The sequence below is a fragment of the Arvicanthis niloticus genome, chromosome 15, assembly GCF_011762505.2.
Source record: "Arvicanthis niloticus isolate mArvNil1 chromosome 15, mArvNil1.pat.X, whole genome shotgun sequence".
Classification (NCBI taxonomy): Eukaryota; Metazoa; Chordata; class Mammalia; order Rodentia; family Muridae; genus Arvicanthis; species Arvicanthis niloticus.
In genome coordinates this window covers 33564887-33577645 of record NC_047672.1, presented here as the reverse complement: position 1 = coordinate 33577645, position 12759 = coordinate 33564887, and the positions used below count along the sequence as shown (strand labels likewise).

Below are 12759 nucleotides of genomic sequence, written 5' to 3'. Positions count from 1 at the left end.
CTTTTATCTTCCTTCCTTCCTTTCTTCTCTCCCCCCCCCCCCGCCTCCCATTGTATTGGGCTCTTCTACCTCTGTTTCCCTTCCAACCTTTATTTCACCCTAGTCCCTTCTAAGTCCTCCAAACTAAATAAATAACTTCTAACTTCCCTCGGAGGTCTCTGTGTTCCTGTTTATAAGCAGTGAAACCAGCATCCACTTTAGAACAGTACAGCAAGCGAAGTCACCTAAATTGAGAATCTAGGGGGCTGACATACAAGAAGCCTGGGTGCAAACTGGTGTGGTAGCACACACCGGAGACCCCAGCTTTCCCAGTTGAAGCAAGAAGATGGGAAGTTTCAAGGCCATCATAGGCTACAGAGCAGGTTTGAGACCACCCTGGGATACAGGATACATGAATGAGATCCCGAATAAAACACACACACACACACACACACACACACACACACACACACACACACACACACACGGAGAGTGGTTGTCAGACTCAATAACAAATAATAGTCAGTGTCAATTAAAAGTACCCACTCTTCACTTGTGCATTTCTTTCCTGGAGCCCACATACCACTTCTGCCCCAGACTTGGGCCAAATGCCTCGGCTTCCCTTCTCTGGGTCAATGAATTCCTTTTCCAGAGTCCAAACTCAGGAGGACCTCAGGGCTCAGCCCCAGTAGGAAGCCCTGGGCTTACTTCGGGGAGGGGGGGTAGGGGTGTGGGAGAGGGGGGGGGAGCCCAAAGTGAGGAAATCAGGAAAACTGTCCACGGTGCCTGGGAAACAACTCTGTGCAGCTGGGAAGGCAGGATGGGGCCCCATGTCCACAGGCAGAGGGACATGGAGGGTGGAGCTATAAATTCAGCCAAAGAAGTCCCTGTCTTGGCCTTGAAGACCTGGAATGTGAAGTCACCCTCCCCCAGCTTGGGCAGGACAGGAACTGGAGGTCTCCCTCAGGAGTCAAGGCTTGAGTAAAAGAGGGCAGGGTCTCTTTGCAGATGTGAGGGCCCCTCCTGGGGCTAAACAGTTTGCAGCAGGGGGAAGGGAGACAGTGACTAAACCTTGCCCCTGTGACTTGGAGCTAAGGTCATGCAGCAAAGGAAAAGCCAGAGCCAATGGAAGCCAACGGAACTAGGAACTAGCAGCTCTTGTCCAACCCCGGAAGTAATGAGAGAGAGAGAGAGAGAGAGAGAGAGAGAGAGAGAACAGGACAAAGACAGAGACAGAAACACAGAGACAGAAGGAAAGAAAGAAAAAAAGAAAGAAAGAAAGAAAGAAAGAAAGAAAGAAAGAAAGAAAATCATCAAAATCCTCCATACAAGCCTCTAGTCCAGGCTGACTTCAAACTCCCTATGTAGTCAAGGGCGACCTTGAACTTCTGATTCTCCCGCCTCCTGAGTGCTGAGGTTACAGGAACTTACAACCATGAAGATTACATTCAGTGTTCCAGATGGAACCCCAGGGCTTCATGCATGCAAGGAAGCAGCACTCTTCCACCCGAGCCACATCTCCACCAGGAAGATCGTTTCTGTCTCCTGGGTGCCTCTTGCAAAGCGGTTTGAGAGTGATGGGGTTTTGGATTGCAGACCAGTCAGGAATGAGGATGCCAGGCCTCAGACTGGTTCTGGCCTATTACTTAATTCTGTGTGATCTCTGACAAGAGATGTCAACTTTCAGTGACTGATTTCTGTCTCTTTCTAAGATGTATTTATTAGTGTTGGGGGGCAGGCTGGGGGGCAATGTTGGGCATGTGCATGCCACAGCATCACAATATGTATGTGGACCTAAGAGGGTGACTCCAGGAATCGGTTTTCTCCCTCAGCTGAGGATCTGACGTAGATCACCAGGCTTTTCACTATAAGTACTTTACCCCACTGAGCCATCTCACCAGCCCACAGTAGCCAATCTCTCATCTTTGGCCCTAACTTCTAATTGCCTTCCTCAGAAACTACTTGCGTGGATTGAAAATATTAATCCTAGTTAGGCCTTGGTGGTGCATACCTTTAATTCCAGCACTCCGGAGGCAGAGGCAGTTGGAGCTCTGTGAGTTTGAGGTCAGCCTGGTCTACAAACTGAGTTCCAAGACAACCAGAGCTACACATAGGAACTCTGTCACAAATACATACATACATACATACATACATACATACATACATACATGGAAGGGGCAACCATCTTATGATTCCTGGCCTATGCCACTTTTCTTGTGGTCGCTAATCTGTACTCCAACCATGCAGGGTGGGGTGCCTCTGCCCCTCTGTCACCCATAAACCACCTGAGACATCCTGGGTAAGCTGTTCAAAGTCACAGAGCCAGGTCTCAATGTCAGGTGCCTAGAACTCCATCCTGCCCTCTTCCTCACAGAAGATCCCCTGTGCCCAGAGGTCCTGCTCCTTACCTTCTAAGGGATCTTTGGTAGATGCTGATACTTCTCTCCTCAGCTTCCTCCTCTGTGAAATGGGAATATAAAAGTAGTCTGTCAAACCAGACTGGTGACATGCATCTTTAATCCCAGGACTTGGAAGGCAGAGGTAGGTGGAACTCTGAGCTTTGGGCAGCCTGGTCCCCACAGCAATTTCTAGGCCAACCAGGACAATGTTTTGTGTCTGTTTTTAAATAAATAAATGAACATCCGTCAACGTGGTTGCAAGGATTGTTTTGGCCTGAGTCCTCTGAAGGCAGAGACTAAGACAAAGATCTACAAGCAAATTTATTTTGGAATGTGATCCCAGGGGGCAGAATCTCTGATACAAGGAGCGAAAGAGGGAAGGACGGTGAGCCAGACAGGTTGCGGTAGAGACCGCCACTGATCATCCAGTCACACAGACTCGCTGCACAGCAGCAGGGCAGAAAGCATAAGCACACATCCCCTGGTTGGTACCTCGTCTGTCTAAGGTAGCTATCCGTGTGGTCCTGAGAATGATCTATACTAGTATCTTTTGGTTTTGAATAAGTTAGTTTATTAAGTGTATCAATAAATGACTCAGAGGGAAAGAGCAAAATATCAAACCAGGTACTCAAATCATCCAGCAGAAATGGACCAGGCAAACCCTGCTGAGGCAGCAAGCTGGAGTTCCTCATAGAGTCCCAAACAGTCAGAGTCTCCACACATGAGGCTTCCAAGCATAAGACCAAATGACAAGCAGAAACATTATCCAATCAGTGGCTTACAAACACCCGGCAGAAACCACTGGGGAGGTTAAGGCAGTCATCTGGAGTTCCTCATCAGGCACACAGCTGCTCGGTCAGCTTCTCTACCCCAGAGCAGGCACCTTTTACCGGGGGTTGGGTGGTGGTGGGGTAGGGTGGTGGTGGTGGTGGTTGGAAACGGGTTACCCCCAGGCACAGTGTTTTAACTCTGGGGTGTTTTGCTTTCTCTTTCCTCTTGATCAAGTTACAGGTGGGGCAGCCCATCCTCAGACAGGGCCCTTGAAAGACACTTGACATAAATATGCTTGGGTTGGAAACCAGGTATTGGGGGGTGGGGGGTGGGGCGAACACACAATCCTGTTTCCACAGTCAATATCCCAAAGAGCTCAAACAAGTCACCAATATAACAAGCATGACATTCAGACCTTATTGTTCATGTGCCCTTATAGGGCACTTCTGATCTATTGATTTAATCCCTTTGGGGATATTGCAACTAAAAGTTAGTTAATTATGAAGACTTTGTTGCCTTTTAGAACTCTAGTCTTTTTTTAAAAGTGTATTTTTTTGTACCTTATTTTTATAGATATATTTTTTCCTTATGCAGGTCTCAGGTGAATCTCTTCATTGCTTGGATTTTTGTACCTTCCCCTGTTTTCTTGTCTCCCCCTGTGGTCTCATACACAGAGGAAGTTTTACATTCTAGCAAAAGCCTGTGGAGATGGCGGAGTGACCTTGATCAGCGAACAATCTTCATAAACAAGAAAAAGCAGAAAAGAAAGTGCACGGAGATCCCGAAGTCTCTACGTACTGACGCACTCACTGCAGGGTTGCAGAAGCACAAGACAGGATGCCCTTGTTACCGCAGCAGCTGGTGTGCAGGATGCTGGGTGTCATGGGCACCATCAGTCCCTGCACCACCAGCCTGACCATCGTCCTGTAAGTCCTCTTTCATTTTTATAAGAAACAGAATCTTGGAGAGCCTACCAAGTATGCCCGCCCGTTATGTTATGTGCAGTCCAGAAAATGGTCTAGAATAGCCTCTTTTTTTTTTTTTCCATTTTGAATGAATAAGTTTGTTAAGTAGGTAGATAGATAGAAGAACACCCAGCAAAGATCAGCGGGGTAAGTCCTGTTGAGGCTATCAGCAGGAGTTCCCGACAAGAAGGGTCTCTGGGCAGAGCAGAGGTTGAGGCTTCCAAGAACAAATGAGCGCAGAAAGGGGCGTCATCAACTCAGACGCATCCAACAGAAACAGCTGAGGAACTCAAGGCGCTCGGCTGGAGTTCATCCTAGAGCTCTCTATGGCTGAGCTTCCCGTGGCTGAACTTCCGGCTTCTCTTAACCAGTGCAGGCTTCGGGTCCACTGTCTTGAACTCCAGAGGCAGTGTCAAGCGTCAGGATGTCTGCTGAAGCGTCAAAGTCAGTCTGAGCTCCTGACGGTCACTGCTCAGGGGACAATACACTTAGGACCCCACTACTTTGCCGCCTAGAACCTGCTGGGATCTTAGGAGTGTGCTTGAGTTATCTTGTTTGTTTTGGGTTTTTTGTTTTGTTTTGTTTTGTTTTGCTTGCTTTTGTGAGAGAACAATGCACTACCTGGTCTGTGGGCATATTGTAGTGATCTCCAAGCCTTCGATTCTAAAAGCAAAGGAGAGAGCGTCACCAGCCCCGAAGGCCAGGCAGCCTGCCTGGTCTCCTGTCTGTCGTTGTGGTCTCCTCCTCCTCCTCCTCCCTCCTCCTCCTTCCTTCTCCTTCCTCCTCCCTCCTCCTTCCTCTTCCTCCTTCTCCTCCTCCCTCCTCCTCCTTCCTCCTCTTCCTCCTCCTCCTTCCTCCTCCTTCCTTGTCTTCCTCCTTCCTCCTCCTCTTCCTCCTTCCCCTTCCTCCTCCTCTTCCTCCTCCTTCCTCCTCCTTCCTCCTCCATCCTTTTTCTCCCTCCTCTTCTTCCTCGTCTTCCTCCTTCCTCCTCCATCCTTCTTCTTCCTCCTCTTCTTCCTCCTTCTTCCTCTTTCCTCCTCCTCCTTCCTCCTCTTCTACCTCCTTCTTCCTCTTTCCTCCTCCTTCCTCCTCCACCCTCCTCCTTCCTCTTCCATCCTCCATCCTCTACTTTCTTCTCCTCCTCCCTCCTCCTCCTTCCTTCTCCTTCCTCCTCCTTCCTCCTCTTCCTCCTTTTCCACTTCCTCTTTCCTCCTCCTTCCTCCTCTTCCTCTTCTTCCTCCTCCTCTTTCCTCCTCCTTCCTCGTCTTCCTCCTTCCTCCTCCTCCTACCTCCTTCTTCCTCCTCCTCCTCCTTCCCCCTCCTTCCTCCTCCTCCCTCCTCCTCCTTCCTTCTCCTTCCTCCTCCTTCCTCCTCTTCCTCCTTTTCCACTTCCTCTTTCCTCCTCCTTCCTCCTCTTCCTCTTCTTCCTCCTCCTCTTTCCTCCTCCTTCCTCGTCTTCCTCCTTCCTCCTCCTCCTACCTCCTTCTTCCTCCTCCTCCTCCTTCCCCCTCCTTCCTCCTCCTTCCTCCTCCTCCTATTCCTCCTTCCCCTCCTTCCTCCTCCATCCTCTTCCTTCCTCCTCTTCTTCTTCCTCCTCCTCATCTTCCTCCTTCCTCCTCCTTCCTCTTCCCTCCTCCTCCTTCCTCTTCCCTCCTCCTCCTTCTGCTTCCTTCCTCCTCCCTCCTCCTCCTCCCTCCTCCTCCTTCTCCTTCCTCCTCCTCCTTCCTCCTCCTCTTCCTCCTTCCCCCTCCTTCCTTCTCCTTCCTCCTCCTTCCTCCTTCCTCCTCCTCCTTCCTTTTCTTCTCTCTCCTTTTTTAAAAAAAGACTTATTTACTTTTTTTTTATGTATGTGAGACCACTGTGTCTGTCTCCAGACACACCAGAAGAGGGCATCAGATCCCATTACAGATGGTTGTGAGCCATCTAGTTGTGGTTGCTGGGAATTGAACTCAGCACCTCTGGAAAAGCAGTTGGTGCTCTTAACCACTGAGCCGTCTCTCCAGCCCTCTTGCTCCTCTTTTTAAATAGTTATTCATTTATTGGTGGGGACATGGATGCACCATGCCATACATGTGGTGGTCAGAGAACTTTTAGAGATCAGTTCTCTCCTTCCATCACGTGGGTCCTGGGGATTAAACTCCAGTGTCAGACTTGGTTCATCTCACTATTTTCCCAGTCCCTTTTGACTTTCTTTCCCAGGGACTGGGCACTGGAGAGTCATTGGGATTTAAATCTGTTAGCAGCTAAGTGGTTACAGGACAGGACTGGAGGGGTGGAAATGTGGCTGTCTGCCGAGTTTCTGTTCCTCCCTCCACTCTCTTATTCTCAGCCCTCAGGTCCCACTCTCCGACTCTCCAATGCCTTCTGGGTGACTCAACGGAACTTCTGGTGTTGATGAATATGTTCTGTATCTGGGCTATGCCACCTTGTGACTGTGTGGTGCTATGGAGTGCCTGTAATAGGCTAACACATCTAGAATCTGTATTTTTTTTTTACTATAATTAAGTTATGACAAAATAAAAAGCCATATGCAGCTAGCAGTTCATATTTTAACCATAAGGTAACTTGAATGCATTACTAAAATTATCAAGGCAGTTCATGTTAATAGTTGTGTCTCTGTGATTCCCCCAAGCTCCCCAATACAATTTAATTTCTCCTCTGTTGGGGACTCTGGCTAACCCTCTGGCACTGGGCCGGGTGAACTTCTAAAGGTCTTTGCTATCTCTGTCCTTCCCTGGATGGACATGCGTAGGGGCCTTTCCTCCTAGTGCCCCTAAGCCCAAGGATGAGGTGGGGAATCCTGAAACTCAGTGGTTCCTCTGGCTCCTAACCTTGGATGACTGATTGGGGCCCCAGAAGTCAGACCTGAGGAGAGACATGTTCAGTGGGTTTTAACAGGCTTCTCCAACAAAAGCGTAAGTAGTCAGCTGTCTTAGCACCTGCCATGTGTGTTATCAACTGACTCTCAAGCTATATCCCAGAAGGTGGTGAAACCATCTTTCCCTTCTCTTCCTCATAGAATAAAAGCCACGAGTGATGGCTTGCTGGCACTGTAACCTGATAAGGTGAAGCCAGAAGCCACCAGAGTTTTTTTTAAAGGGTTTTGGACACATCCTGCCCTTGTCAATGGGAGGTTTTGGTAAGATTCCTAGAGAATGGTAGGTTCAGGGCTGGGAAGGGAGAAGGTCTCAAGAAGTTGCTAATTGTGTTGGAGTTTTCCCCTGCTGCTGGCAACAGCTTCAGCTGGATCCAGGGTGGGAATCTTCTTGCCCCTTCTCATTTCCACATGATTTTCCTGGCCGTTCTGTCCCTCCTCAAGAGCAGTTACAGTTCAAGTTTTATATTTTATACATAGACAGTCGCATTATCTGCAGACAAAGACTGTTTTATCTTTTTCTTTCTACTTTGTGTGTGCTTTCTGTCCTTTCCTCACATGGATGTGTATGTGTGTGTGTGTATACACACGCATATGTGTATACGTATACATATACACTGTCACTGTCTTCAGACATACTAGAAGAGGGCATCCAATTCCATTACAGATGGTTGTGAGCCACCATGTGGTTAATGGGAATTGAACTCAGAACCTCTGGAAGAGCAGTCAGTGCTCTTAACCATTGAGCCACCTCTCCAGGCCTCCTCATCTTACTGTATTAACTGAGACTTCTAGTCCAGTGCCAACAGCAAGTGATGAAAGTCCTTTCCTCATCTAAGTGGGATGTTTTAGCTTTCTTGATGATCTCACCTCACTGTGGAGGCAGTGCTAGACTCTGACTTGCCTCAAGCCTGCTGCCTCTGCCTCCCGAGTGTGGGATGATAGCTGTGCACCACCATGCTGGTTAGTGGAATGGACTGTGGTCTAGACATGCTCATTAGAGGATACCATCAATTAATACTTCCTCCAACTCAGCCTTGCTCTTGAAGTTTCTGGCATCTCTTTGTTGAAGACCTCTCTGCCCCATGTTAGGGGCAAAAGTGTTGCAGCCCGAGCTGCCCCACGTTGGGCGCCAAAAATGTTGGGCCAGAGCTGCCCCACGTTTGGGGGCCAAAATATCAGGGACCGCTCTATCAGTGTTGGAACCTGAACTGCCAAAAGCCTTGGGGGCTAAATTATTAGAGCCCGAACTGCCACAAGCTGCTCCAGTCCACAGGTCAGGGTTCAGCAAGAGAGAAAGTGAGGACAGACTCGAGGAATGGAGACCAGACAGAGTGTGATTCAATCCTGTTTATTCTTCAGTCTCTCTTCCTAGTCCAAGTCCCAAGCTTGAGTTCCTAGTCCCTAGCTCCTAGTCCATAGTGCCTCCAAGTTCCAAGTTATTTCTTCCAAGTGCTAAGTGCCTAATGTCTAATCCAAGTGCCTAATACTTAATAATAATTTCTTCTGTCTACCTCTCACCTTTTATATGTCTCACTTCTAAGCCACGCCTTTAAGTCATGCCTTTAGGTCTTGTCTCTAAATCTGATCTCTAAGTCACGCCCTTAAGTCACAACCCTTTAAGTCTCACACACCCAAGGGAAAATCCTGGGTATCTAAAACAAGATGTTATCCGAGTGTGCTCAGCTGTTGTAGGCTATTGTAATCAAGTCTCTTGTCAGGGTATATGGCTCAAGATGGCTGCAAGGATGATAGCCACCTTCTGTCGGCTCCCCACACATCTTCACACCATTACCTGGAGACCAAGCCTTAAACACACCTTTGTTGAGTCATTAAGACCCAAGCACATCAGTTATTCTCTCAAGGACTTCCCTAGGGCAGTGTACTGTACTGCCTTCTTGTCCCTACTAGGCAAGCTGTCTATAGGATATGCCTGAGGAAGGACAGCCTTGGGCCAAAGATCCTCAGGACATAGAACTGAGACACTGAGATGCTCACATTAGTAATGCAGGAGCTGTAGTTTTGATGAGATCCAGTAGGGCCTCACCCTAGACTATAAGAGTCAGGACAGTGTCAATGCCCTTAGAAATATGTGTGTTGACATCTGGTATGGCTGCTGTCAGGGTCCCCTAGTGACCACCACTACTGCCTGCTATCCTGCCATGGAACATCTACTAGAAAGGACTTCCAAGCCTTGCACCAACAAGGTTATCTGAGCAGAGGATACATAAAATACAGGTTACAGAGGTTACAGAGGATCATAAAATACAGAAACTGAGCCAAGGCCCCTAGAGGGCAGGCCATGGAATGTAGGGCAGACCACAGAATGTGAATGTAAGGGAGCATTGAGATTAATGGGCTGTTGAAAGCTCCTGAATTCTTTTGTTTTTTTTGTTTTTGTTTGTTTGTTTGTTTTGGTTTGGTTTTTTGAGACAGGGTTTCTCTGTGTAGCCCTGGCTATTCTGGAACTCACTCTGTAGACCAGGCTGGCCTCAAACTCAGAAATCCACCTGCCTCTGCCTCCCAAGTGCTGGGATTAAAGGCCTGTGCCACCACCGCCCGGCTCCTGAATTCTTTACTCATCAGAGCTCTGACCTTTAACCTTCACCTAGGCCCCACCCCTCATTTTAGTTATGCTTGGCTTCCTGGCATCCTAAACCTTGTAACCAAAGTTGCTACCTGCCAAGTCTGGTTCAAGGCAGAGGAAGAGGCACAATGTCTGAGAGACTCCCGAGAAGACCAGATGTAGGCCTTCTGCCCCCCATTTTGTCCCTCAACCTCCCTCCTCAAACCTCAAACCTCCCTCCCTCAAACCTCAGTTTCTGACCCTGGAAGGTGGGTCTAGAGGTGTGGCTTACAAGCAGACGAGGGCTTGTGGTGGTGTGATGGAGAGAGAGCACACCTGTAGACCTGTGCAGGTGCCTATTGCTGTGCCAGGCCCATCTCTGTCCAGCCAGGGGCAGAAGACAAGTAAGTCTCAGTCGGACCTACCCACCGGCTCTGTCTCTGTGGCAGCCTGAAAATACTTATGGTCATTCTCTGCTCCTCCCAGCAGGGGGCGTGCACGGAGGGATTCAGCAGCTGCCTTGCACATGTGCACACTACACTAACCACAGACCAATAGTTCTGCACACAGCTGTCCCTCCCATCTCCTGAGGAACTGACACCCAGCTGTGTCCCAGAAACTCAGCCTGAGTAGCCCAGATGGAGAAGGCAGATCTCAGGAACCCGTCCCTTGGAGGAGGTGTCCAGAAAGGGCTTGCAGGTTCCCCAGTGCCAGGTAGGAGTACTGTGGTGGCCCATCTTTATTGTTAACGTGACTGGATTTTAGAATCACCACGAAGCATACCTGTAGATGTGTGTGTAGTGGTGTTTCCAGAAAGGCTTAAGGAAGGAGGGATGGTCTATCCCAAATGTGGAGGCATCATCCCATGTGCTGGGATCCCAGACTAAATAGAAAAGGGGCAGTGAGTGTGTACAGGCATTCATTGGTCTCTGCCTCCCACCTGCAGATGCAGTGAGATCTCAGTCAGGAAACTCTTGCCACTATGCCTTCCCCGTCATGACAGAACCCTCAAACCTTTACATATCTGGTCATAGCAACTGAAAAGCAACTAATACAGGTAACCTGGTCCCCATTCCACCCTGATCCCTTCTTGTGTGCACAATATATATGAGGCCCAGAAGTGAGTCCTCAGAAAACTGTCCCTAATGACCTGAAAGGCTGGGAATCCTGGAAAACCACTGACCTGGTTCTTAGAGCCCTCGAGAATCAGCGGCTTTTTGCCCACTCACAGCCTGCAAAAAGCTGCCTATTTGGCTGTTCGTGGGGTGAAGCTTGGGGTAACCATGGGTTCTAAAGGCTTCTCCCTGAGTGGCTTCAGCTTCTGTCTATCTACCACCCTTCCCTGTGCCGTCCTATGACCTTCCCTTTCTTACTCTTACTCAGAACAGGTAGTCACTTGGTCTACAAGACCAGACGCTCTGTGGGTTTGAGGTCTAGAGAGAGACATTTGCTATAGTTAGGAACTCAAAAGAAGAGAGCAAGTAGGGTTTCTTTTCTCCGCCCACACCTGGTTGTACCCCAGCTCCAGAGGGCAGCCTTTCTAAAAGAAGGCTGGTCCACTACTGGTGGCACCTCCAAAATGCCTTTTGTTTCCCTTCTTATGCCTTTGTGGATATCCCCTTCACAAAGCAAACCTCTGTTCAGTGTCACCCACGTCCTTCTAAGACCTCAGCTTAGTTAAGGCTGAGACCTGGAAATCCTCAAGGAGGGAGTCTTGGGGAAGCAAGTGGGGCATAATCCGGAGAAGCCAGGTAGAATTGTTTTTATTTATTTTTTTAACTTTCCTCCTCTTTATCCCCTTCCTCTGCCTCTTCTTTCTTCTTTTCTTTTTGAGGCAGGGTCTCACGAAACCAAAGCTTGGCTTTGATTATTCAGCCTTTATCTCCCAAATGCTGGGAGTACAAGTATGGACCATACCGCCTGGCTTAAATTTCTTCAAATTTTATTTTTAGGGATGAGGCTATAACAGCTCAGTTGGCATGTTTGCCCAACTTGCATGAAGACCTGAGTTGCTCCCCAGAGCCAGGCATGGTGACCTCTATCTACAATCTCAGCACCCAGCCTGGGGTACATGAAACTTTCTCAATAAATTATTTTTATTTTAATTACAGTCAAAGTCAACTACAGTCGTGTGTGTGTGTGTGTGTGTGTGTGTGTGTGTGTGTGTGTGTGTTTAAAAGGCACAGCTCTGTGAAGACACAGGACTGTTCCCATCACTTCTGACCATTCCTTTGAGACCAGCCAAGCCCATGTTCCCTGGCACACTCTTGTTACTTCCCTGGTTTCTCAAGGGTCTATTTCTAGCTAAGGTAGTTCTCTTTCTTGCTTGCCTCAAGCATCTCAGGGCACGAAGCCACCTCTGATGCACACACAGTATTAGGGTCCAACTGTGGGGAAGGAACCTGCTGCAGCTTGTTCACTCTGCTTTCTCTCTCTCTCTCTCTCTCTCTCTCTCTCTCTCTCTCTCTCTCCACACACACACACACACACACGTGTGTGTACATATATTATACATATACATACACACATATATATTCATATACACATGCATATATATTATACACATACACATATGGCTGAGGGAAGACGCACAGACACATATATGGCTGAGAGAAGAGAAAAGAGAGTGAAAATTGGGGGCATCTTGGGGGCTGGAGAGATGGCTCAGTGGTTAAGAGCACTGACTGCTCTTCCAGAGGTCCTGAGTTCAATTCCCAGCAGCCACATAGTGGCTCATAACCATCTGTAATGGGATCCAATGCCTTCTTCTGGTGTGTCTGAAAACCATGACATGTACTCATATCCATAAAATAAATAAAAATATAATCTTTAAAAAAGAAAATTGCGGGCATCTCAAGGATCTCAGGGGTAGCCTGTCCTGGGCATCAGGAGGCTCAAAGCTGTCAGAGCGTAGGGATCTTCATGCCCCCTGGGTTCCACCTGCTCTAGGGATATAGCCAGCATGGTGGTTTGAATAGGGCCCATAGGCCTACAGGGAGTGGCACTATTAGGAGGTGTGGCCTTGTTGGAGTGGGTGTGGCCTTTTGGTGGAAATGTGTCACTGAGTGTGGGGCTTTGAGGTCTTAGATGCTTAAGCCAGGCCCAGTGTCTCTCCTTTCCTTCTGCCTACTGATCAAAATGTAGAACTTTCAACTACTTTGCCACCACCATGTCTGCCTGCACATTGCCATTCCTTCTGCTGTG

At 48.5% G+C, this 12759-nt stretch overlaps 1 long non-coding RNA gene across 1 annotated transcript; it reads left to right on the top strand.

The window, feature by feature from the left end:
• Positions 1-3541: 3541 nt before the first annotated feature.
• LOC143434553 (uncharacterized) lies at positions 3542-11640 on the top strand. The gene is made up of 4 exons (XR_013104143.1): positions 3542-4075; positions 10042-10269; positions 10502-10612; positions 11508-11640. It is a non-coding gene; the product is annotated as an uncharacterized LOC143434553 (long non-coding RNA).
• The last annotated feature ends 1119 nt before the right edge of the window (positions 11641-12759 follow it).